This window comes from Macadamia integrifolia, unplaced genomic scaffold (assembly GCF_013358625.1).
Source record: "Macadamia integrifolia cultivar HAES 741 unplaced genomic scaffold, SCU_Mint_v3 scaffold1222, whole genome shotgun sequence".
Lineage (NCBI taxonomy): Eukaryota > Viridiplantae > Streptophyta > Magnoliopsida > Proteales > Proteaceae > Macadamia > Macadamia integrifolia.
Window position 1 is genome coordinate 155,001 of NW_024868124.1, and position 26,213 is coordinate 181,213.

The 26,213-nt window shown below is 40.0% G+C and overlaps 1 long non-coding RNA gene across 1 annotated transcript; it reads right to left on the reverse strand.

The window, feature by feature from the left end:
* Positions 1–6,981: 6,981 nt before the first annotated feature.
* LOC122063154 lies at positions 6,982–22,716 on the reverse strand. Its single transcript, XR_006135213.1, has 2 exons — positions 22,572–22,716; positions 6,982–7,255 (listed from the first exon to the last, which is right to left on the reverse strand). It is a non-coding gene; the product is annotated as an uncharacterized LOC122063154 (long non-coding RNA).
* Positions 22,717–26,213: the final 3,497 nt, after the last annotated feature.

Sequence of the window (26,213 nt, forward strand, 5' to 3'; positions counted from 1 at the left end):
TGGTACTCCCCCATTGAGCCTCTAAAATAAAAAAATTATAAAAAAAGAATAAAAAATATAAATTAAAAAAAAAGAACAAAAATAATAAATGAATAAAGAGAAATGAATAAAAAACAAGGACTCACCCATGTGCCCCATATGGAGTTGCATATATGATCCTGAGTCCTGTGGAGTTTCTACCCAGTGTACCAGTCTGTGGGACCCTCGTCACCCTGAGATGAAGTACCACAATCCCCCACACCATCCAGCCAGATTTCTCCATTAGTCCTTCTCTTCTTTCTTTCAGTCATATTTTTTAAAATTACAAAGAACCACAAGAAGTTTCACAATTTGTAAAAAAGCCCAAAAAGTTCTCAAATTCTCCAATTGGCTCCTTCCTCAAGAACTTTGAAGATCTTCAAGAGGAGGATAAAGAACTTCAAAGAAAACTTGAAGATCTTCAAAAGAAATTTGAATAAACCCAACAAAATGTGAAGAAATTTGAATCTTCGAGAAAAATCAAAAACCTGAGCTCACTCACTCACGAATCATTCCCAACTCAGAAAAATCGGAATGAGGAATGAGGAATGAGCAAAGGGGGGGACCATTTTATTGTTAAAAAACTCATCTTTCAAAAGAAAAAAAAAGCTTTGAGATTCCAATTCCAAGGTGTAACTTGAAGATTCTTACCACAAAATGTAAAACCCAAGTCAAATCTTGTGTGTTAGATGAAAATTATATCACATGCATATGGAAGGTAAAATCAAATTTAAGTGAAAGGTGAAATCCAAGTCAAAATTTGTGTGGTAAATGACAATTATATCACATGAAAATGGAAGGTGAAAATCAAATTCAAGAGGTAGATAAAAATTACATCACATGAAAGTAAAAAGCAAGATTCCAAAACAAAAGCCGAAGAGCAAGATTCCAAATCAAAAGCCAAATTTCAAGATTCAAAGGTCCAAATTCAAAGTTCCAATCCCATAATTCAAATTCAAGAACCCCAATCAATAGAAAAAAAATCAAGAAAAGAAACAATTTTATTGAACACGCCTCAGGTGGCCCAATCTCATTAGACAGGCCCTAAGTGGCCCAATCTCATTAGACAGGCCCTAAGTGGCCCAATCTCATTAAACCGGCCCCAGGTGGCCCAATCTCAGTGAACCAGCCTCAGGCGGCCCTTTCTCTTTGAATCAGCTCCAAGCAGCCCAATCTCATTGGTCAATTCTATAGGACTGCCAAAAGGAAGCCCAACCTAGGAAGAACATTTTCAAACACTAACATATTTTGTAGGGAGGGCTCAAATCTCTGGAAATGATGGCTCAAGAACAAATTCAAGCATTAACATCTTCTGCACGGAGGCATCAAATCTCTGTAAATGATGATTTCATGTACTAATATTTTTTGCAGGGAGAGCTCAAATCTCTGCAAAACTTTGGTTTAACATCTTCTAATAGGATTGAAAGGGCTCAAATTTCTTTCTTGCAATCGGCAGTCCAGGTAAGATCCTAAACTTTAAAGTGGTTAAGAGATATTACCTGTTGCATTTTCAACTCCGTCATTACTGAGCAAGATGATGACAGTACATGCTCTATGTTAAAAAATGTAGTCGTTCTTTTCTTTGCCCTTCGGCTGTTGGCATAGGCCTCGGCCAAAGAGGGCCATTCTATAGACACCCAATTTTTTCACCTCCCACGGCTATGAAGACTTATGGGTCTTGGACACGACCTTTCGCTTCCAATCAACGGAGATGACAATTGACTATGGTAACTATTCCCAGAAACATTCCATCCTCACCCAAAATTCCTAAAAATCTTATGTGAAAGAAAAGAAAGGTCCAATTATGACATTCCACATACGAAGGAATCTAGTCCAAAGTAACCATATAGATGCATAGTGCTCAGAATCACGATTCCAATGATATATGGTACATCAAAATCAGACCATCAGATCTCCCGCAATCATTCTCGGAAGTTACTCCTCGAGTACCCAAACCCCACCCATGCAAGCCCCCATACCTTGCCTTTAGTTCCAAAACCCCACCCATGCAAGCCCCCATGCCTTGCCTTGAGTGCCAAAACCCCGCCCATATAAGCCCCCATGCCTTGCCTTGAGTGCCCAAACCCCGCCCATGCAAGCCCCCATGCTTTGCCTTGAGTGCCCCAACTCGATACCCCTGCCACACCCTCATAGGCCTCGACGCCCCCTGCGGTAGCTCCAGAGCCCCCACCAAGGCCCGATACCCCCCGTCGAGGCCTAGCCTCCAAGCCCTCGTGCCCCCTGGGGTAGTGCCCATGCCGTCGCTCAGCCTTGGTGCCCCTGTCGAGACCCCGGCACCTCCACCGGTGATCAGAATCCACATTTTGATGATCAATTTGTGAAGGAATTCCTTCTTCACCCACCTGTGTACTCCGCATTGCTCAACTAGCGTACCATACACCGCGACCTCCCATTAGCCCAAAAATGCATCTTTTCATCTCATTGGCCCAAGAAAGAATCTCTACACTTTATTGGCAAAAGAAATTTATCCTTTACCCCATTGGTCAAAAAATTCATTTTGTTACCCCATTGGTTTAGAAAAATCACTTTTTAACCCCATTGGCTAAGGAAATCCCTCTTTCCTCTCCATTGGTCTAAAAATTCTATAAATATTCCGTCCCTCTGGTTTTACACACTCAAGCCTCTTAGTGAGCACCCCTTGTAGAGAAGCTCTGCCCTCTCTCCTCCCCTCCCCCTTGAGGTTTTTCAAGTCTTCGAAGAGATCTTCATAAGATCCGAAGTGTTCTTCAGGCCTGCGAAGTTCTCCAATCATCTACTTTTTTGAGTGAGCATTTTGCGTAGGAAACTTTGCCTTAGTCTCCCCTCCCCCTTTGAGGTTCTTCATGTCTTCGGAGAGATCTTCATAAGATCCGAGGTGTTCTTCGGATCTTCGAAGTGTTCTTCGAGCCTTTGAGCTCTGCCCAAGTGCCACCTCATCCTAGCCTTCATAGCCTATACCCAGTGGAAGCTCTGCTGGAGTGCCACCTCAGCTAACCCTCCTATAGCCTATCCCTAGCGGAAGCTCTATCGGAGTGCCACCTCAGCCTAGCCTTCCCATAGCCTATCCCTAGCAGAAGCTCTGTTAGAGTGTCACTTCAGCCTAGCCCTCCCATAACATATTCCTAGTAGAAGCTCTTCTAGAGTGCCACCTCAGCCAAAATCCAGAAGTAGTCCATCCCTAGCGGAAGCACTGTCGAATTGCCACCTTAGCCTGAGTCCAAAAATATCCTTCCCTAGCCAAAGCTCTGTCGAAATTCAGATCCAAAAGTAACTATTCCTAGCTGGAACTCTGTCTGAATATTATCACAGTCAGCATCTCTTGAAAAAAGAAGTTGGAGGTTAAGAACTTCTTCCCCTGAGCCGGGAGAATCCACAAGAAATTTTGTATTAGTACTAATCAGGGGGTCCACCCCTCTTAACCCAAAACAGAGGTCAAGCTTAGGTATAATTTCTCAACCGAATTAGCATAATATAGAATTTATATTGACCTTGTTTTAGTGTACATAATTATTTAAATTCAGTCAATGTATATATGTGTGATAACTTAGACATACATGTAGAATAGGAATAATTATAGAAAATGTTCATTCTTAAGTATCTAGTAGGAAGACCGGATGAACCGGGTAGATTGGGTGCCTAACACTTTTCAAACTCTATAACCTAACACGTATCCTAAATCTCTGGACTAGACCAACTTCCAGGCCCTTTTCTCAGGAATGGGCCCACCTTCGGGTCCTAGGCCCATAATCTTAAGTGGTGCTCCAAACCCTCTTGTATGATCTCAATCCCCTGTATTGGACCATCATCAAATCCCCGTCACAATGACAATCTTTACACTCCTGCAAAATAGGCCTCCACGTATCTCCAAGTGGCAATATGATGGCGAAACCCACGGGTAAGAACACAAGATACCACCCCTCCCTAAGAAAGAGAAAGAGAGGAGAGAGGGCCGAATGCATTAAACTCTTTTTCCCCCAAAGGGATGAGAGATCTTTGTCCGTTACCCTCACAAGAAGCATTGCACTTCTCATAAGCATGCATTACATATTGCATCCTTAAGTTTATCTTATCCTAGAATGTCCCTAGGTGATACCAAATGACTAAGTAACAAGGCCAAAATAAGTTTGGATACATGTTGTTTATAACATGTCATGATAATTGCTGTAAATTCAGCATGGTTCATGTTCAAGGGCCCTTTAGTCATTTTATATGATAATATCTGAATATGATTGCTCTACAAAGTTGTAGACCATTGAGTTGTGAATCGAATGCAACTTGAATCATCTCAATCTGAGTTCATACAAGGGAGATATAATTATTTTCATACAATCTGTCTAAATAGGCCAAAAACTAGAGGCCAACCAGGAAATACCGGTAGGACCGGTAACTACTGGTTTAGTTTTGTTTTCACATAATTTAACAGGCCTTTATGCCTTCCGGTAACTATTCCTACTTACTGGATGCCTACCTGATGGTTTTAAAAGATGCCCAATGGATATATTCAAGACTCAATGGCTATATTCCAACGGATCTATTTCTCCAACGGATACCTCATCCGATAACTACCAGATGCTACCAGAAAGATTACCAGCAGAGATAAAAAGTGTCTATTAGACACAATTTCTAACTTCTCTCTTAACCCACTTCTTCTATAAATAGCCCATACTTATGTACAACATAATAAGACACAATACTATACATCCAAGTGTATTAATTGGAGATTAGAGTGAAGAAAAAAAATTATATATTTTGAGTTATAGTTTCGCTATTTGAGCATATCTTCAAAGAAGAACTCAACTATCTCTATACAAGTCTTCTCCATTATTTGGCATTCTACCACAAGCATTGAGAAGACAATAAGGTGCATTCTTATATATCATTGCATTTCATTAATGCACCACACAAGAGGTAACTCTAAACCTTTCTATTCCACTTTAAATTTATTTTTATCCAAAAGTTGGGTTAACTCTAGAATTGGACACCTTGTTTATAAATTATACATGATCGTACTTAGACAAGTGTGTAGGATCCTCTCATCCTAAAGAGATTGTAAGGACCTTCCCATCCTTAAGAGATTGTAAGAACTCACTCTTAAAAGAGATTGTAAGGACTCTCTCATATTTGAAAGAGGTTGTAAATGACTCTCTCATCCTTGAAAGAGATTGTAAAGGTCTCTCTCATCCTGTAAAAAGATTGTACATATCCTTTTATCTTAAATAAGAGTTTACAAAATTTTTCCTCTCTACCTACTGTACTGAAAGGGAAGAGCTAGTGGAATACCTTACAAGTGAAACTTATAGGAAGTGGACTAGACTCGGATTAAGTCCAACCACTATAAACATTGGTGTTGTGTGATTGTACTCATTTTACTTATTCCGTAATTATTCATTTTACAATCACATTTGAGGAACCATTAATCGAAAATATTTTAAATTTTAATAGCATAACCTATTCACCCTCTCTAAGTTTTTTCAATTGGTATCAGAGTGGGAGCTCAGAATATAAGACTAATTTGTCTTAAAGTGAGTCAAAGGCCATGGCCACATTTAATGGACCACTAGAAGGTATGAACGCCACTAGGGCTCAATACTTTAATGGAGAAAACTTCTCCATTTGGAAATGTAGATTTAAAATTTTTTTTTCTGGATATAACATCGTTCTATGGAGAGCTATAGAAAATGGATTGTATGCCATTACCAAGGATGTTGAAGGAAAGAAGGCACTAAAGGACAAATCAGAATAGACCACCGAAGATCTAATCTTCATCCAATACAACTTCAGAGCGTTAACCTTCCCACAGTGTGCCTTGAATGGAAAGGAGGTCAACCGAGTGCTTATGTGTGATACAACCAAAGATATTTGAGACACGTTACTTATTGTGCATGAAGGTACAGAAGAGGTAAAGGAAAGAAAGGTAGACTAGCTTGTTTCTGATTATGTATCATTTCTATAAAAGATAATGAAACAATTTCTGAAATGTTCACTCATTTTATTGATATCATTAAAGTCTTAAAAGCTTAGGAAAGACTTACTCTAACATTGAGAAAGTTAGAAAGAACTTGAGATATCTCTTGGGATCTTTGCAAACTCATGAAATAGAGTTAAAGGCTGACAACTGGACTTCAAAACTAAAGAAGAAGTTCATAGCTCTCAAGGCATTCCAAGTTATAGAAGAAGAAAATGATGATGATAAAGAATTTGATATAGAAGAGGAACTCTCATGTTTCACTAGAAATTCTACAAGTTCTTGAAGAATAAGGGGAGCAAGCAATATAAGAGTCAACCCCACAAGAAACATAAAGGTAAATCTTTTTTAAAAGATAAAGATTTATATACTAATAAAAATAATGTTGTTTATTATGAATGTAGGAAGCCCGTCACTTAAAAAGTGAATGTCCAAAATTGAAAAAATAAGAAGAAGGCTTATATGGCAGAATAAACTTAGGATCCGAGTGACGATGAAGGCAACAATAACGACTCAAATGAGGAAGTCACAAATTTGGTGCTCATAGCACATGGGGATGAAGACAATAAGGTAAACTCTTCAATTTGCAAATCTATTGATAATGATGATTAAGACGAAGATGACATTTAAGGAGGAGCCTTTGAATCTCTTTATGAGGATAGCCTTCAATTGGAGACCTCCAACTTGTCTTTAAAGAATGAGTTAAAAGGCTTGAATGATAGAATAGAAATCCCAACTTCCCAAGTGGATGAATTAGAAATAGAAAATGACACATTGAAATCTACTTTACACACCTTCACCAAAGGTCAAAAGAACTTGGATACCCTACTAGGATCCCAATGCAAAATTCCTCAGGACAAAGAATGTCACACCCTGCCTAAATTGGCCAAAGTATGCGGCATTGGACACCAACATCTAGTCAGCCTAACCCTCTAGGATTACAAATGCAGTATCTTAATTTCACAAATGCCCACAAGACCACAACTAAAAGCAGAGTATGGTAATAAAATCTCATAAATATCACTGATAATGTACTAAAGTGATAAATTACATTATAAAAATTACATGTCGGAAACAACTACAGGCTATATACTCACTACACATCCATAAATATATACATCAAGAAGGAAGAATGGAATAATAGTGAAGCCCATCAAATCTTGACATTTCGCTGACATAAGTTTCACAACCGTTGCTAAAATCCAGTCCTGACTTAGCACCGGTTTGCATCATCTAAAAAATAGTATGCCACGAAGGATGTGACCTCAACATCTGAAAGGGTAAATGTGAGAGGTGAGCACAGGTATGCTCAGGGAGGGGTGGGGGCAGGAAAGCACAAGCAAACAGATAATGAAAGCATAAGCAGACAAATAATGCAAGTATAAGCAAATAAAGAATGTCATGCGTACTCAAGCAAACTAGAACAAATGATGCAATGTATGCTCGACAAATCATATAATGATCATGATCCGGTTTTATTATACATTACCTAGCAACAATTACTAAGTCCAATGTATTAGTGCTACTACAACATAGCTCGCATCCCTGGTCTCGAAAAACCATCGGTCCCTCAACGATACAAACTAGATTACGAGTCAGGAGCCTACATGTCGCAGAAAACCCATAGGTCACCCAACAAACCCTTGATGGGTAACCCTAGTCCAACAACCTCAGTCCTGAAAAATCCATCGGTCACCCATACTGTGGGGCATGTAGCCACAGTCCCAAAAAATCCATTGGCCACCCATATTACATCACCACCTCTAAGATCAGCTAGTACCTAACCCCCTACTGGCAAGGGGCGTAGCACCAAGGTCTGTGAATCCTAACCATGCATTCTACATGCATGTTATCATACTTCAGTGGCCATCATTATAATACCGACCTCTAAGCCCATGGTTGGCCACGCCATGCCTCAGACCATCGATTTTACACTCATTACCACCCATCACACAATACACATCCTCTGACCTCTAGGCTCAGTACCAAAAATTTACCTCGGCCACTCCACACCTTAGATCGTCAGAGACACAATCATAACTATGCTATTGACCTTTGGTGTACCTCGGCCACACCATGCCCCAAACTGTCAATTTAATAACAACAACTGTGAATCTCATCCATAGAACCACAATCACACACAAACTCACGGGCACCTGCACATGTCCCAATCATACCTGACTTACCTTGCACATCTCAAGTCCATCAGTTCACCATCCATTAGTAAGATAATCAGAATAGGAAAATAATGCACATCCACAACCAATTGATGCATGAACATACAAAACAGGCAAAAGGAAAAATATAAGAAACACTCCAAAAGAAAAGGTCAAGGCACCCACTCACCTTGGTAGTCGGGGTTAGACCAATCATTTTTCTGAGTTGGGTAGAATCCCGCACTGTAATTCAATTTTCCTATTCCATAACACACTTAGGTTACTAGGTATATAAATAAATTCCTATTGTTAATCTAATTTAATTGGTTATTCTTATTCCCATTCCCTTTTATTAATTTCTGTTCAAGTAGAAATCCTATTCAATTTCATAATTTCTAAGATTGAAATCCATGAATAAACCATTAGTTAAGGGCTATACTATCTTATTCCATGTCCTTAGTAGGTTCAGTAGGGTACAGGGCAATACAATGGCCCTTCTAGCCTCTGAAAACTCAACTAGCTTGAGACCTCTAGTGTCACACCCTGTTCACATAGAATCGGATCGGTGACCGAGTTAACTCTGGTTAACCCAAACCTACCAGGATCATCTGATACAGTACCCCACCACAGCATACCCACATCTAAGATAAGTATTCAAAAGTTCAACGGAAGACTTAAATTACTTGTAAATATCCCCAATATACTTGATACTCAAATTGTAGTATATAGCTAAGTACATGTGGGCCCGCAGGAATGATATTTACACAAAAAGAATAACAATTTACGTATCAAGTACACAAAAGGGGAGGTCATCAAAAAAATTAAAAAGCGAAATCCTGTACGGTGTCATTACTGCGGTCCCACAGCACAGCCCTCGTACATGCAATCAGCACTGTGCTCATACTCCTTAAGGACCCACCAATCCTCAATAAGAAACTTGACTGTGGGGTCCGACTACAGATCTTCAGGCAGGTGACCTGCAAAATCATCTAAAAGAGATGTGCACGTGGGATGAGCTCACTAGCTCAGTAAGTGAAAAGAAAGACAACATAAACATTCACATCCATATGCACTATATGTTATGCAATTCATTTTAAATTTTATCCACCTAAACAACATTACTAAGTCTTAGATTATGTGTTACTCACAACCATAGTGTGCGTATGCCCCCGGTATGAGTCACGAACTCCATCCCGTGATACCCCTATAGGGTTGTCGGAGAAGGCCCACCATAAGTACTCAGAAAAGTAAACCATGCCGACCACCGGCTCTCAACATAAAATTAAATGACAAAAATGTAAGGTGCCAACCCCGACAATTTAAAAGCAGTACGATTAGCCCTCTTGAATATACCACTGAGGTTGCTGACTGTCCTAATGATCAGCCGGGCGTATGTCTAACCACCACAGTGATCCAACAACCACGACCACTGCTTCCCCTAAGTGATAATCCAACACCTCAAACCCTGTTGGGAAGGGTCGTAGCACAGGGAATGATAATCCTAAACCGCATGCTCCTATGTGACAAAGTACGATTGTATAGTGCCACTGCGTCCCATACCACAGGCCACCAATGCACTCGTTTCTAAATTGACTACGACGTCTAGTCTAATAATGCATCATGCATAGTAATCCAACCATTCATCACATAAGCACATCAATCATTTAGCATTGAGAATGTAAAGCACAACACACATATCATAAATCATTTGTTTAGAATGCACAAGCAATGCGTGCGAATGGCATACAAGGATGGCTAATCAACACATAATTTGCAAGATGACATGACTAGTCTAGATATAATTTAATGATACAAAAACAAGCTTAAAATAAAGTCAAATGTCCTCTCCCCACTTACCTGTCGGGTACAAAGCTCACGTTCGATACGGGTGAGATCTGGCGTGAGAAATGTAAATTCTAATGGAACTTATCATAAGCAAATGAGGTTAGCATTTCACCATCTTGGGGTCAAAACTAACAAGGTTTGATGTTTAAATCATGTTTAAAATCATAAAAGAAGGTTGCCTACTTGCTTTGGGCCCATCCGAGCTCAAAAATCCGACTGGTGGGCCAACAGGTGGGCTAGACAGCCCACCTGTCTTCTCCTGTCGGTCCAACAGGTGGGCCAGATAGCCTATCAGTTTAACCGGTGGGCCCCCTCAGGCAGGTGGGTTCGCTCGTTGGTCTTCGCCCGCCTGTTGAAATTAAGGTGCTACCCCAATAGGCAGGCCCCTACAAGCGGGCGGCTTCGCCCGCCAATCTTCGCCCATCGATGGGGGCAAAAATTGGTTTTCTCCTTTGAAATATTCCTCAACCTTGGGAAAATCAAATGGGGTTGTTCCAATCACATTTTCCACATATCTAAGGTCTTATAAGATGATCCCAACCTAGATCTAAGTTAGATTTAAGGATTGAAAAGCAGTCTTACCTTCTTTGCTCAAGAACTCTTCCAAAATCCCAAAATCACCTCTTAACTCAAGAAATCACCAATGCTTCTCAAATCTTATAAACACTTCTTTAAACCTTCAAAATCAACACATAGACCATCTATTAAACATTAGATTCATCATCTCAAGTGGGATTAACAAGATCTCAAGGAACTCTACCCAAATCAAGGGTTTCACTTAGGGTTTTGTAAAAGTTTAAGAAGTATAGCCTTCGCTCACCTCAAATCGTAGGTCTCGTGTTGGGGATCACTTTTTTGGTGCCAGAATGAGAAGATCAAATCGCGGCATCGCTTAAAATCATTTCTTCCTCTTTTCCTTTTCCTTTCTTTTTCTTCGTTCTCTTTTTCTTCCTTTCTTTTCTCTCTCTTCTTTACTCTTCTCACCCACTCTTTATTGCATTAAATGAGAAAAAGGAAAAACACAATAAGTACTATTTATACTAGAGTATATCTAGTAACCACATGGGTGGGTCACACTGGTGGGTGGGTTCGCCTACCTGTGACCGCCCACCTGTTGGTCAAAACTTAGCCAAACAATTGGGATTTCGATGGAATTCGACTCTCAGTATGTCTCTCACTTTTGGCACGATATATAATACGTATACACTTTAGGATACGGCCATATACCAGTATTACCCATATATGGCCTTATGATACGTGCATGTACACGGCTTAGGTACACCCATCTCCTTTGGAACTAACTCGGACTTGTCTGACCAACCTGTGTTCAAAGTCACCCTTGCCATCATGGTCCATAGGGAACTCGCCTTAACCCTCTTTGGTTCGAGTCCTGCATGGTTAAACCGGGTCAACCGTGTAAGTAAACCAAATTTTAAAAGTAGGGTATCACATTTACCCCCCTTTTTGAAAATTGTGTCCTCGAAATTGGTGTACCTGGTTGTTTGAAAATATGAGGGTACCTGGCTTGGATTTCATCTTCTTTCTCCCAAGATGCTTCTTCAAGTGAATGGTTTTCCCATCGTACCTTTACGAAGGAAATGGAGCGATTGCGAAGGGTTTTCACTTTTCGGTCCAAGATTTCGGTTGACTATTCTTTATAAGTCATATCAACTTCTAGATACTCTAGTTCCACGGGTAACACATACGATGGATCGTGAACGTATCACTTCAGCATGGATACATGGAATACATTATGAACATTTCCAAGCTAAGGTGGAAGAGCAAGCATATAGGCTATTGAGCCAACCTGAGTTAAAATCTCAAATGGGCCAATGTATCTCGGGCTCAACTTACCCTTTCTATGGAACCTATGCAACCCTTTAGTAGGAGAAATCTTGAGAAACACCTTTTCTCCTGCTTGAAAGTCAATGTCTTTCTTGCAGGTGTCTGCATAGCTCTTTTGACGCGACTGAGCTGCCTTAATCCTTTCTCGAATAACATCGACCTTGTCACATGTCATCTGTATCATTTCAGGTCCTAACATTCGGCGTTCACCTACCTCATTCCAATCCAGAGGAGTTCTACACTTCCTACCATATAATGCCTCATATGGAGCCATCCCAATTGTAGCTTAATAACTGTTGTTATAGGTAAACTCCATAAGGGGTATATATTCTTCCCAACTACCACACATTTTCATTGCATATGCCCTAAGCATGTCTTCTAATATATGTATGGTTCGCTCTAACTGACCATCAGTTTGTGGGTGGAAGGCAGTACTCAAGTTCACTTATGATCCCAAAGCATGCTGAAAACTTTTCCAAAATCTGGAAGTGAACCTTGGGTCCCTATCTGACACAATGTTCACTGGCACTCCATGCAAGCGCACTATGTTATCCATATAAAGTCATGCTAACTTGGCCATAGAGAATTTGGTCTTGATGGGAATGAAATGAGCGGTCTTAGTAAGCCGATCAACTATGACCCAAATAGCATCCATCCCCTTAGGTGTGCATGGAAGTCCGGTGACAAAGTCCATCGTAATCCTATCCCACTTCCAGTTTGGTATTGGGAGTGGCTGAAGAGTACTATAAGGTCGATGCCTCTCAGCTTTACTTTTTTGCATGTAAGGCAAGTCGCCACATATAGGGCTATAATGATTTTCATGTTTGGCCACTAGTAGTTTTGTTTGAGGTCCTTATACATCTTTTTACTTCCTGGGTGGAGTGAGTACTCAGAGCTATGTGCTTCCTACACTATCTTGTTTTGTATCTCCAAATCATCAGGCACACACACCTACCTCGAAACAATAATGCCCCGTCGCTAGCTAAAACGAAGTCAAGGTTATTCACTGTTTGCTCCTGAATCTTAATTCTGATCTGTTGCAACTCAAGATCCAAAGGTTGTTTTATTATCGCCTCTTGCCTAATAGACGGATACACCTGTAGATCTGCCAAGGATACAGTCAACCATTTAATGTTTCCTAGTTGATGTTCAAGCTCTAAGGTTGCCCCTTCATATAAGAGGGTTTCATCCATTAGCATCGCCTCTTATACAAGTTGTGAGCTGACTGCTAAGTATGAGAGTGACACAGTCTATGCCTTCCAACTCAACGCATCCGCCACTACATTAGCCTTGTCAAGATGATACTGAATGTCACAGTTATAATCCTTCATGAGTTTGAGCCATCTCCTTTGCCTCATATTCAAATCTCTCTTAAGGCTTTTGTGATCACTGTATATCTCGCACATCTTCCCATACAAATAATGTCATCAAATCTTTAGGGAAAAAATGACTGTGGATAGTTCTAAGTCATGAGTGGGGTAGTTCTTCTCATATTCCTTTAGTTCTTGGGATGCATATGCTATTACCTTACTGCGTTGCATGAGAACACAACCCAACCCGACCTTAGAAGCATCAGTGTAGACTGTCATTCCACCTGTGCCTTCAAGGATGGTCAACATAGGGGCTGACACCAACCTTTTCTTCAATTCCGAAAACTCTTCTCACATTCCTCTATCTATTCAAATGTTACCCCTTTTTGTTTAACTTAGTCATTGGTGTTGAGATCCGAGAAAAATTCTCAATGAAGCGCCGATAGTACCTAGCTAAACCCAATAAACTTCCAATTTCTATAACGTTCTTGGGGTTTTCCCACTCTACTACTGCTTTCACCTTATCAGGATCCACCTCGATTCCATCTTTAGACACTACGTGTCCAAGGAATCCAACTTGCTTAAGCCAAAATTCACACTTACTGTATTTGACAAACAATTGTTGTTCTCTCAGCCTCTGTAATACCATCCTCAGGTGTTGAGTATACTCCTCTTCCGTCTTAGAGTAGATCAAGAAATCATCAATAAAAATGACTACCCATTTATCCAGGACATCGTGAAATACTCGATTCATTAAATCTATGAATGCTGCTAATGTTTGATTAATCCAAAAGATAACACTAGGAACTCATAGTGACCATACCGAGTCCTGAAAGCTGTCTTGGGTATGTCACCGCTCTTTATCTTGAGCTGATGATAGCCTGACCTAAGATCTATCTTTGAAAATACATTTGCACCTTGTAGTTGGTCAAACAAATCATCAATGCATGGAAATGGATACCGGTTATTAATGGTTAGCTTATTCAATTCCCAATAATTGATGTACATATGCAAAGTGCCATCCTTCTTCTTGACAAACAATACTGAGGCACCCCAAAGTGAAACACTTAGGCGAATAAACCCCTTCTCCAATAATTCTTGCAACTACATCTGTAACTCCCTCAATTCGGCTAGTGCCATCCTGTATGGAGCTTTTGACACTGGAGCTGCTCCAAGAATCAAGTCTATGGCAAATTCTAACTCTCTATCAGGAGGTAGATGCATCAGATCATCTGGAAAGACGTCGAGAAATTCCTTAACCACCTCTACCTCTTCTAGAGGGGTAACCTTTGCATCAACATCAAGTACCGATGCTAAGTAACCCTGACATCCACTTTCCAACAACTTTACCGCTTGAAGAGCAGAGATGAGGACCTTTCTAGCCCGTTTTATTTTATCTGCATGGTATACCAGTTCTTTCCCTTCATCATTTATCACCCTAATTAATTTTTCAGCACACGTCACATTTGCTCGATGGGCCGACAACCAATCCATGCCCAGTATAATGTCAAAATTCTACATGTTGAATTTGATGAGTTGTGCATTCAATTTCTTTCCACTGATTTCAACTGGGCATGACCCATACACCTCCTTCAACTGTGTAACTTTACCTGTAGGAATATTAACAATCATCTCATGATCTAGTGTCCTGGACGACATACCAAGTTTCTCAGCAAATTTCTTAGATATGAATGAATGTGTAGCTCCTGAATCAAACAAGATATAGGCTGGTATACCCGATATAGGTAGAACACCTAGTGCAACGATACATATAAGTATAGCAGGTCATCAAAATTTAGCATAAGGGAAAATCTTAAATTGAAATGTACTTGCTACCACTTCTATGCTGGCCTCAGCTTCCTCAGCTGATAAGGCATACATTCTTCCTTACGATTGATTCCCCTGAGTTAAAGGAGGTCTGTACACAGAGGGCTGACTAGATGGTAACGCTGGTCAGACCCGACAGTCTTTCGCAAAATGCCCATAAGAGTGGCAATTAAAGCAACGGATCTGTGATGCCGAAACTGGGGTAGGGCCCCTTTGTACTTGACCTGATGTAGATGGGGGACTGGGTGGCCTTGTGACTGTAGGAATTATACTAGTGTTCGAGTGAAAAGATGTAGAGCCCGGACCACCAGCTAGTCGAGGAAGGTAGCCAAATGGCCTATAGGGTTGTCTATATGCAGGTCCAGAACTATACGACCCATGGTATACCTTGGATGAGTTGCCTATGTCCGGAAATGGATTAGTCCTCTTCCATAATCCTGGTGTGAGGGATTGTTCTCCCTTCTGCTTATCTTCTATGGTTTTAGCTTTTTACACAATCTGGCCATAATCTGTCAAATCTTTAAGGATTTAGTGGTCGACTGATAGAACGAGGACCACGTGAGGTTCCTCGAGCATTGCTACCAGATCTAGTACGTACCATTGTGTCCTTGCACCTGGATCATACCGTACACAAACACTGGTTAAGCACCTTAGAATTTACATAAGCACATAATTATTTCTCATTCTATAACATAGCCCATGAAATCAATGTCACTCTATGGTTCACACACTCTTAGATTAACCTTAAACTTTCAACCTGGCCACATAGTCATATGCCAAAACACGGGGTATTGTACCGTATGATGTCTTGCATCCAGCCATAGCTTAGCCCCGAGAGTACTGTGCTAGCGCTTCGACAAGTAGGACGGCGGTCCCGCTCGATTTTTTTTTCCCTACCGGCGGCGACAAGGGTCGGGGCCCACTGGTCCACCCCGAGGTAGATTTAAAGGGGCTTTTAAGCCTCTTCAATCTTCATTTCCCCTAACTTCTACTCTTAGGCTCAACTCAAGGCAATTTTAGAGGGTTACTTGGTGCATCCACTCACGATTTCATTCAACGATTCCGCAGGTTTTGAAAGATTCAAGCATCTTTCACTCTCAAGTAAGTCTCTTCTCCATTTCTCTTCTTGGAACATATATTTTGGGTGTTGAATCCATCCATACTTCTCAAAACTTGACTTCTTTCATGCCTCTTTCCATAGAATAGTCATTCCATGAGAATATGATGCTTCCTTTGTGACTCATTCATAGTTTTGGGCTTTACTACTCAATCTATAAGAAAAAATCCCAAATCGTGCCATAATTTCTCCAATTTGGGGTTTTCTTCTATTTCTTCTCTTTTCTCCCCAACTAACAACTCAAATAGGATTTCTTATCCTTGATTTGCACTTACATTATTGAAAAGATCATGGAAATTTGTATATGCTTGCAATTCCATCTCATTTCTATGAAAATCCATCTCTTTTATGTTAGGTTTCTTGAAAAAAAAAATTCTGGGGTTTCTATGATTCTCTTCACTTCGTTCCATACTTGGGAACAACTTTGAATCACTTACCATTAATTGTTAGTGCAATGGTATTTGACTTACACTTGGAATCCATACTTGTGAACAACTTTGAATCTCTCTCATTCCTTGCACCACAATGTCATAATAGAAATTTTTGCATATTCTTGGTTGTATAATGATAGGTATTACTATCATTGACATGTAAGCTTCAAATTCTGTACTTTTATGGGATTTTCATTCTCTTGGATTGAACTTGCACATGAAATTGGGGGCTTTCTACCATTTGACACCAATTACCCCACTTGAGAAAATTCTTATGAGGCTTTCCATCACTTCTCACTTGCCATGCTTTATACTCCTTTGTTACTCTTCCATTTTTCAACATGCTAGTGGATGTCATGTTCGGGGATTTCCTCCTATTCATTTCTCCATGGCTTAACCACCCCTCTTTTTATAATGATCCACATTATGTATTTGGGTGCATTTACATGTTCTTGCTCACCCTCCTGTTTACTTTCTTTGTCATACAACATTCTTACTTATCACTATTTCTTCTCTTTTCTTACTAAGATGTCTTCTCTCAAGGGCAAGGAACCTGCATCCTCTTCCAATAGACGTAGGGCCACAACTTCAAAAAGGAAAGGTGTAGGAACTAGTTCCTCAGCCATTCGTACAAGGCAACAAGGACATGCCCCCATAGATCTTCTAGACTATGATGAGGGACTCTTCCGGAGTTTGAGGGCAGCAACGAATTGGCAGACCTTTCTAAAAAAGTCTGTAATGATGGAGAAAACCGTGGTAACTTATGATTTCAATAAGATTCAACTATAAGAGAGATTTATTGCACTGGGTTGGCAGTCCATCCTTAATATTGACCGCCCATGCTATGAACATCTTGTTCGAAGATTTTATTGTAATTTGGAGGTCTTTTACCAGTATAGGGAGTACTCAATCACCAGCATAATGAAGGGGGTGAACATTCGTTTGACTGTAGACACTCTTGCTAATATTTTAGATATGTCATCAGTTGGGCATCAATTCTATAGCCCCCCAAGGAGTAAGCCTGTGGGCCCATCCTTAAGTTCGGAGATGTAGGACCATATTTACGAGACCATTAGTGGCGGCAAGGTGCGTCCTGATTCAAAGGCAACATTCAACCCAGAGGCTCGTGTATTTGTTCGCTTGGTTTAATTTAATTTGCTCCCTAGAGGAGGTTATAGGAACCAAGCTGGCTTCATGGCAGCCTATATAGCCTTCTGCATCTACAAGGCCTTGGAGGGAGGTGCCGAGCATTTATGCTTGCCCTACATTATACTTAAGACTATGGAGCATCATGCCACACATCCTGAGAACAGAGGTTTCCCATATGGTAGGACCCTCACCAGGGTTTTCGAGTTCTTTGGGGTGGATTTGAGTGGTGAGGAGGGAAAGACTCCAGCGGATAAATTTAGTAGGGAAAACCTATGCAGGATGGGTCTCCAAGCTCTTGTGGATGTCCTCAGAGGGTAGGAGCTCAAGGAGGCAGGAACAGGGGGAATGTCCACAGGGAGGATGTCCATATGGAGGAGGAGGAAAATAGTGAGGAGGATGAGGATTATGTTCCTCAATTCGAGGACTTTTTGGATGAGGATATCCTCGAGGAGGATTCTCTTAATTCGAGAGATGCTGATTCTGACTTTGCTAGGGCTACAGACGCACAGCATAGAGCCCCACCACCTGAGAGTGACGCATTTGACTTTGAGAGCATGATGACCAACATGAGGGCCTTAAAAGATAGCAAGATCAGCTTTTGAGAAGACTAGATGAGAGTGCTACTAGAGAGAAAAATATCTTAGAAAGGCAGGCTATATTAGAGAATTCCTTCCTAAGATTAAGCGAGGATTTGGACACAACAGTCAATGCTATTTCAATGGACTTTACCTGACTCCAGAGGGATGTGCAACTAGTGAATGCGAGGTTTGATTACTACGATCGTCGGCTCAATATTAAATTGAGGCCTAGGAGGGATGGAGTAGTATAACTAGATGATGATGAGGGTCTTTGAGGACTTAGCTTGCCTATCCTAGTCAGTTTTTTACTTGTCTCTATGTTGTTTATGTGTTTATGGTGGATTTTTTTTTTCTCTGTAATTTGGACTTGCTAGTGTGGTGTTATGATGTTGTTGGTGACTTTTAGTTAGTTTTTTCTGCTTGACAAACTTATTGTAATTTGGTTGTAACAACGTTAGTTAGCCTTTGTTGATTATGCTTATTCATATATGTATGTTGTTTATCAGGTGCTTCTATTTGAAAATTTTGAAAAATCTTGTTTTAGCTTTGTTATGCTGTCGAAATTTTATTAAATCCGTACTCGATGAGTTATACAATCAAATAACTAATCTTTTATTTATTCTAAGCAAACTTTCTCTAATGCATGCCATGAAATGCAATAATTAAATGTAACCATTTTTTTTATTTGGCTTTTAATTCTTTAATGTGTTTTACATATACCCAACCCCATTTCCTATTATAGATTCTATGGGGTCTAAATGGTATGATGTGAATGGATAGAGTATCACGCTTTGATATCAGCATTGTCACACCCCGTTCACATAGAACCGGACCGATGACCAAGTTAACTCCGGTTAACCCAAACCTGCCAGGATCATCTGATACAGTACCCCACCACAGCATACCCACATCTAAGATAAGTGTTCAAAAGTTCAGCGAAAGACTTAAATTACCTGTAAATATCTCCAATATACTTGATACCTAAATTGTAGTATATAGCTAAGTATATGAGGGCCTGCAGGTATGATATTTACACAAAAAGAATAACAATTTATGTATCAAGTACACAAAAGGGGAGGTCATCAAAAAAATTAAAAAGCGAAATCCTGTACGGTGTCATTACTATAGTCCCGCAGCACAGCCCTCTCACATGCAATCAGCACCGTGCTCATACTCCTCAGGGACCCACCAATCCTCAACAGGAAACTCGATTATGGGGCCTGACTCCTGATCTTCAGGCAGGTGACCTGTAAAATCATCTAAAAGAGATGTGCATGGGATGAACTCACTAGCTCAGTAAGTGAAAAGAAAGACCACACAAACATTCACATCCATATGCACTATATGCTATGCAATTCATTTTAAATCTTATCCACCTAAACAACATTACTAAGTCTTAGATTATGTACTACTCACAACCACAGTGCGCATATGCCTCAGGTACGAGTCACGAACTCCATCCCGCAATATACCCACAGGGTTGTCGGAGAAGGTCCACCATGAGTACTCAAAAAAGTAAAGCATGCCGACCACTGGCTCTCAATATAAAAGTAAATGACAGAAATATAAAGGTACCGACCTCGAAAATTTAAAAGCAGTACGATTGGCCCTCTTGAATATACCACTGAGGTTGTCGACTGTCCTAATGACCAGCCGGGCGTATATCTAATTGCCACAGTGACCCGACAACCACGACTACTGTTTCCCCCCAAGTGATAACCCAACACCTCAACCCTTGTTGGGAAGAGCCGTAGCACAGGGAATGATAATCCTAAACCACATGCTCCTATATGACAAAGTATGATTGCGTGGTACCACCGCATCCCATACCACAGGCCATCAATGCACTCGTTTCCAAATCAACTATGGCATCTAGTCTAATAATGCATCATGTACAGTAATCCAATCATTTATCACATAAGCACATCAATCATTTAGCATTGAGAATGTAAAGCACAACACACATATCATGAATCATTTGTTTAGAATGCACAAGCAATACGTGCGAATGGCATACGAGGATGACTAATCAACACATAATTTGCATGATGACATGGCTAGTCTAGATATAATTTAATGATGCAAAAATAAGCTTAAAATAAAGTCAAATTTGCTCTCCCCACTTACTTGTCGGGTACAAAGCTCACGTTCGGTACGGGTGAGATCCGACGTGAGAAATGTAAATTCTAGTGGAACCTATCATAAACGAATGAGGTTAGCATTTCAGCATCTTAGGGTCAAAACTAACGAGGTTTGATGTTTAAATCATGTTTAAAATCATAAAAGAAGGTTGTCCGCCCGTTTTGGACCCATTCGAGCTAAAAAATCTGACTGGTGGGCCAGATAGCCCACCTGTCTTCATTCGCCGGTCCAACAGGCAAGCTAGATAGCCCACCGGTTTAACCGATGGGCCCCCTCAAGTGGGCGAGTTCGCCTATTGGTCTTCGCCCGCCTGTTGGAATTAAGGTGCTGCCCCAACAGGCGGGCGGCTTTGCCCGCTAGTCTTCGCCCACCTGTTGGGGCGAAAATTGGTTTTCTCTTTTGAAATGTTCCTCAACCTTGGGAAAATCAAATGAGGTTGTTCCAATCACATTTTCCACACATCTAAGGTCTTATAAGATGATTCCAACCTAGATCTAAGTTAGATTTAAGGATTGAAAAGCAATCTTACCTTCTTTGCTCAAGAACTCTTCCAAAACCCCAAAATCACCTCTTAACTCCAGAAATCACCAATGCTTCTCAAATCTTGTAAACACTTCTTTAAACCTTCAAAATCAACACATAGACCATCTATTAAACCTTAGATTCATCATCTCAAGTGGGATTAACAAGATCTCAAGGAACTCTACCCAAATCAAGGGTTTCACTTGGGGTTTTGTGAAAGTTTAAGAAGTATAGCCTTCGCTCACCTCAAACCGTAGGTCTCGTGTTGGGGATCATTTTTTCGGTGTCGAAATGAGAAAATCAAACCTCGGCATCGCTTAAAATCATTTCTTCCTCTTTTTGTTCCTTTCTTTTCTCTCTCTTCTTTACTCTTCTCACTCACTCTTTAATGCATTAATTGAGAAAAAGGAAAAGATACGTGCAATTGAGATTTTGTCTTGCCACCTGTTGGTCAAAACTTAGCCAAACAGTTGAGATTTCGATGGAATTTGACTCTCGGCATGTATCTAACTCTCGACACAAGATATATAATACATATACACTTTAGGATACGGCCACATACCAGCATTACCCATACATGGCCTTATGATACGTGCATGTACACGGCTTAAGTACACCCGTCTCCTTTGGAACTGACTCGGAGTTGTCTGGCCAACCTGTGTTCAAAGTCACCCTTGCCATCATGGTCCATAGGGAACCCGCCTTAACCATCTCTGGTTCGGGTCCTGCATGGTTAAACCGGGTCAACCGTGTAAGTAAACCAGGTTTTAAAAGTAGGGTATCACATCTAGAGCCGATAGGCCGGCCTGTGGTCTGTTGGGTCCAAACCTATAGAATCCGATTATGCTCATTTCTTCTGTTTCCTCAAACCATGTAAAAGTAATAACAGGTCAAAATTACTCTTTCCATCCATCAATTTGAGATAAACCCTCTCTTAGGGAAACTCTATGGGTACCAATTCAGCTCAAATTAGTTTTTTTATCAGAACTAGTTCGGGAAAAAGTCAGAATTCCTCAGATTCAGTTAGTTCTCTTTAATTCCAGAAATTCCCATGTTGATTGCTTAATTAGAGATGGGATATCAATGTTTTTGACTTTTTAATTTGGTATTCTATCTCTAATTTTGTTTGCATGCATTTCTAAAACCATAAACTAGTAAAACCCTCTTGAAATTTCACTTTCATCACATTTTGCAATTTTGTCCTAAGGGTTTTTGTAAAAAATTTAGCTACCTAGCCCTATTCGGCCTCAATTTCAGGAATCCCCATGTTAATTTAGTAATTCATCAAAATCGCAAGCCTTGATTTCATTTTTTTCAACTCTGACTTCAGATTTCTGGCAGATTATTAAGATCCCTAACTCATTTAGGAGTTCCTAATTAACATAATTCCAGAATCGGCTTTGATTAGCAAGATTCCTATTTCAGATTTTAAGATTTCTTTCCATTTTAATGCATGCATGTACTGTATATAGGTCGGATGAGCAGGGTTTCAAATTCCAGCCATTATTCCCAAGCTTTGGGTGTTCAATTTCTGTCTTACACCATCCAATTAAAGAAACCTTGCTTCATTGAACCATTAAAGAACATCTAGTTTTATTGTTTTATTTTCATGATAGTTTCCAACATACTAACACTGTTCTAAGCTTAAGCAAGATGAATTACATACCTGAGGGCAGAGGCGATATATGGTGTGTTTCAGGTAAGTAATTTCCTCCCTCTATTCCCTCTCTTCTTCTTCTTTTTCTTCTTCTTTCTCCCTTTTTCTTCTTGCTGTGCATGTGAGAACTGAGAGTTTCTAACCAACAATAGTCGGTGGCTTCCTTATATGTAATAATAATATTAATATATATATATATATATAACACTTAATTTTGTGCAATTATCCCTAATTGATATTTATATTATTATACTAACTTATTCTATCATAAAATGCTTAAAGAATGAAGGTCCTAATTTTAGTAGAGTGTGTGGGGCCCACAGGATCATAAATCCCGATTCTTCCAAGCTAACAGGCCCACCTGTCATTCCCAGGGCTCTCCCACCAGTTGGGCTAAAATCAGCCCTTTTTAGTCTATAACACTCTCCATTACACCTAATCCCTTATAGGTATATTTTACCTATTTGCCCATGTTAGTATTGGCCTTTTCTGCCTAGTATTCCTACCTATTCACAAGGAAGGTAGGCCTTTTCTGCCTAATATTCCTACCTGTCCCAGAAAACCCATCGGTCACCAGTATTACATCACCACCCTTGGGATCAGCCAGTACTTAACTCCCTACTGGCAAGGGGCGTAGCACCAAGGTCTATGAATCCTAACCATGCATGCTACATGCATCCCATCAAACATCAGTCGCCATCATTATAATACCAATCTCTAAGCCCATGATTGGTCATGTCATGCCTCAGACCATCGATATTACAATCATTACCACCCGTCACACAACACACATCCTCTGACCTCTAGGCCCACGATACCAAAAACACACATCGGCCACACCGCGCCCTAAATCGTCAGAGCCACAATCATAACTATGCTATTGAAATCTGGGCCCACGGTATCGGAAACGTACCTCAGCCACATCATGCCCCAGACCATCAATTTCATAACTACAACTGTGAATCTCATCCATAGAGCCACAATCACACACAAACTCATGGGCACCTGCACATGTCCCAATCATACCTGACTTACCTTGCACATCTTAATCCATCAGTTCACCATCCATCATTAAGATATTCAAAATAGGAAAATAATGCACATCCACAACCAGTTGATGCATGAACATACAAGCCAGGAAAAAGGAAAAATATAAGAAATACTCTAAAAAAAAAGGTCAGAGCACCCACCCACTCACCTTGGTAGTCAGGGTTAGACCAGTCACTTTTCTGAGTTGGATAGATTCCCGAATTGCAATTCAATTTCCCTATTCCATAACATACTTAGGTTATCTGGTATGTAACTAAATTCTTATTGTTAATCTAATTTAATTGGTTATTCTTATTCCCATTCCCTTTTATTAATTTATGTTCAAGTAGAAATCATATTTAATTTCATAATTTCTAAGATTGATATCCATGAATAAACCATTAGTTAAGGGCTATACTGTCCTTATTCCATGTCCTTAGTAGGTTCAGTAGGGTACAGGGCAATACAGTGGCCCTTCTAGCCTAAAACTCAACCGGCTGGAGAACTCTGGAGCCGACAAGCCGGCCTGTGGCCTCCCCCCTATTGGGTCAAAACTTGCAGAATCCGATTCTGCTCCTTTCTTCTATTTCCTCAAACCATGTAAAAGTAATAACAGGTCAAAATCATTGTTTCCATCCATCAATTTGAGATAAATCCTCTCTTACGGAAACTCTATGGGTACCAATTCAGCTCAAATCAGTTTTTTTTTTCATCAGAACTAGTTAGCGAAAAAGTCAGAATTCCGCAGATTCAGTTATTTCTCTTTAATTCCAAAAATTCCCATGTTAATTGCTTAATTAGAGATGGGATACCAATGTTTTTGACTTTCTAATTTGGTATTCCATCTCTAATTTTGTTTGCATGCATTTCTAAAACCATAAACTAGTGAAACCCTCTTGAAATTCCACTTTCATCACATCTTGCAATTCTGTCCTAAGGGTTTGGGTAAAATTTTTAGCTCCCTAGCCCTATTCGGCCTCAATTTCAGGAAACCCCCATGTTAATTTAGTAATTCATCACAATCCCAAGCCTTAATTTCATTTTTTTTCAACTCTGATTTCAGATTTCTAGAAGATTATTAAGATCCCTAACTCATGAGGAGTTCCTAATTAACATAATTCCAGAATCGGCCTTGATTAGCAAGATTCCCATTTCTGATTTTAAGATCTCATTCCATTTTAGTGCACGCATGTACTATATATAGCTCAGATGAGCAAGGATTCAAATTCCAGCCATTACTCCCAAGCTTTAGGTGTTCAATTTCTGTCTTACACCATCCAATTAGTGAAACCTTCCTTCACTGAACCATTTAAGAACATCTAGTTTTATTGTTTTATTTTCATGGTAATTTCTAACATATTAACACTGTTCTAAGCTTGAGCAAGATGAATTACATATGTAAGGATAGAAGCGATCTATGGTGTGTTTTAGGTAAGTAATTTCCTGTAATTTCCTCCCTCTATTCCCTCTCTTCTATTTCTTCCTTCTCTTCTTTTCTTCTCCTTCTTCCTGCTCTTCTTTTCTTCTCCTTGCTGTGCATGTGAGAACTGAGGGTTTCTAACCAACAATAGTCGGTGGCTTCCTTATATTTATAACCACCCTCCCAGCGACTTGCTTGGTGGAGAGTTATATATATATATATATATATATAACATATTATTATGTATATAATTACACTTAAGGCTTATATATATATAACATATTATTATGTATATAATTACACTTAAGGCTTATCCGGGGGCAGGGAAAGTGGCACCTCTTCTTTCTTTTGCTGCTGATCTCACACCGACTACGTCACCTTCTTGTTCAGGGTCATCAGATGAGAGATCTTCCTCCGACTCCGATAAATCGGTCAAGCGGGAGGCTACCCTCGACTCACCTCTCTCTCTATAAATAACCCCTCCCCTCTTATCTCACCATAAGACTTTTTTCTTACTCAAATCATGGTGAGCTGTGGCTTACCTACCACTTTTGTGCTTTTACCATGGAATTTGAATAAAAAAAAGTATGGAATTATGTTTAATCATCCCTAATTTATATTTATGTTACTATACTAACTTATTCTATTGGAAAATGCTTAAAGAAGGAAGGTCCTAATTTTAGTAGAGTGTGTGGGGGCCATAGGATTAGAAACCTCAATTCTACCAAGCTAACAGGCTTGCTTGTCATTCCCAAGGCTCTCCCACTGGTTGGGCTAAAACCATCCCTCTTTAGTCTGTAACACTCTCTATTACACCTAATCCCTATTATAGGTATACTTTACCTGTTTGCCCACACCAGTATTGGCCTTTTCTGCTAGTATTCTTGCCTGTCCACAAGGAAGGTAGGGAAATGAAATTAGGGTTTTACAAAGAAGGACTTGCTTATGATGGTGGGCCACCACCACTAAGTAAGGAAAAAGAAAAAGTGACTACTCCAAAAGATAGAGCACCAAATGTGACCCACCATACTAACAATGTCTTCTCTTCATACGTTGTTTATAGATATTGCAAAAAGAAAGGTCATACCATTGAGCATTGCTATGTTATGTTGAAGAAATCCCAACAAAACCAAAGGAAAGTTCCAAGATGGAACGATGACTAGTTTGCATATTATTACACTCCCTCTAAGATGCATGATAGA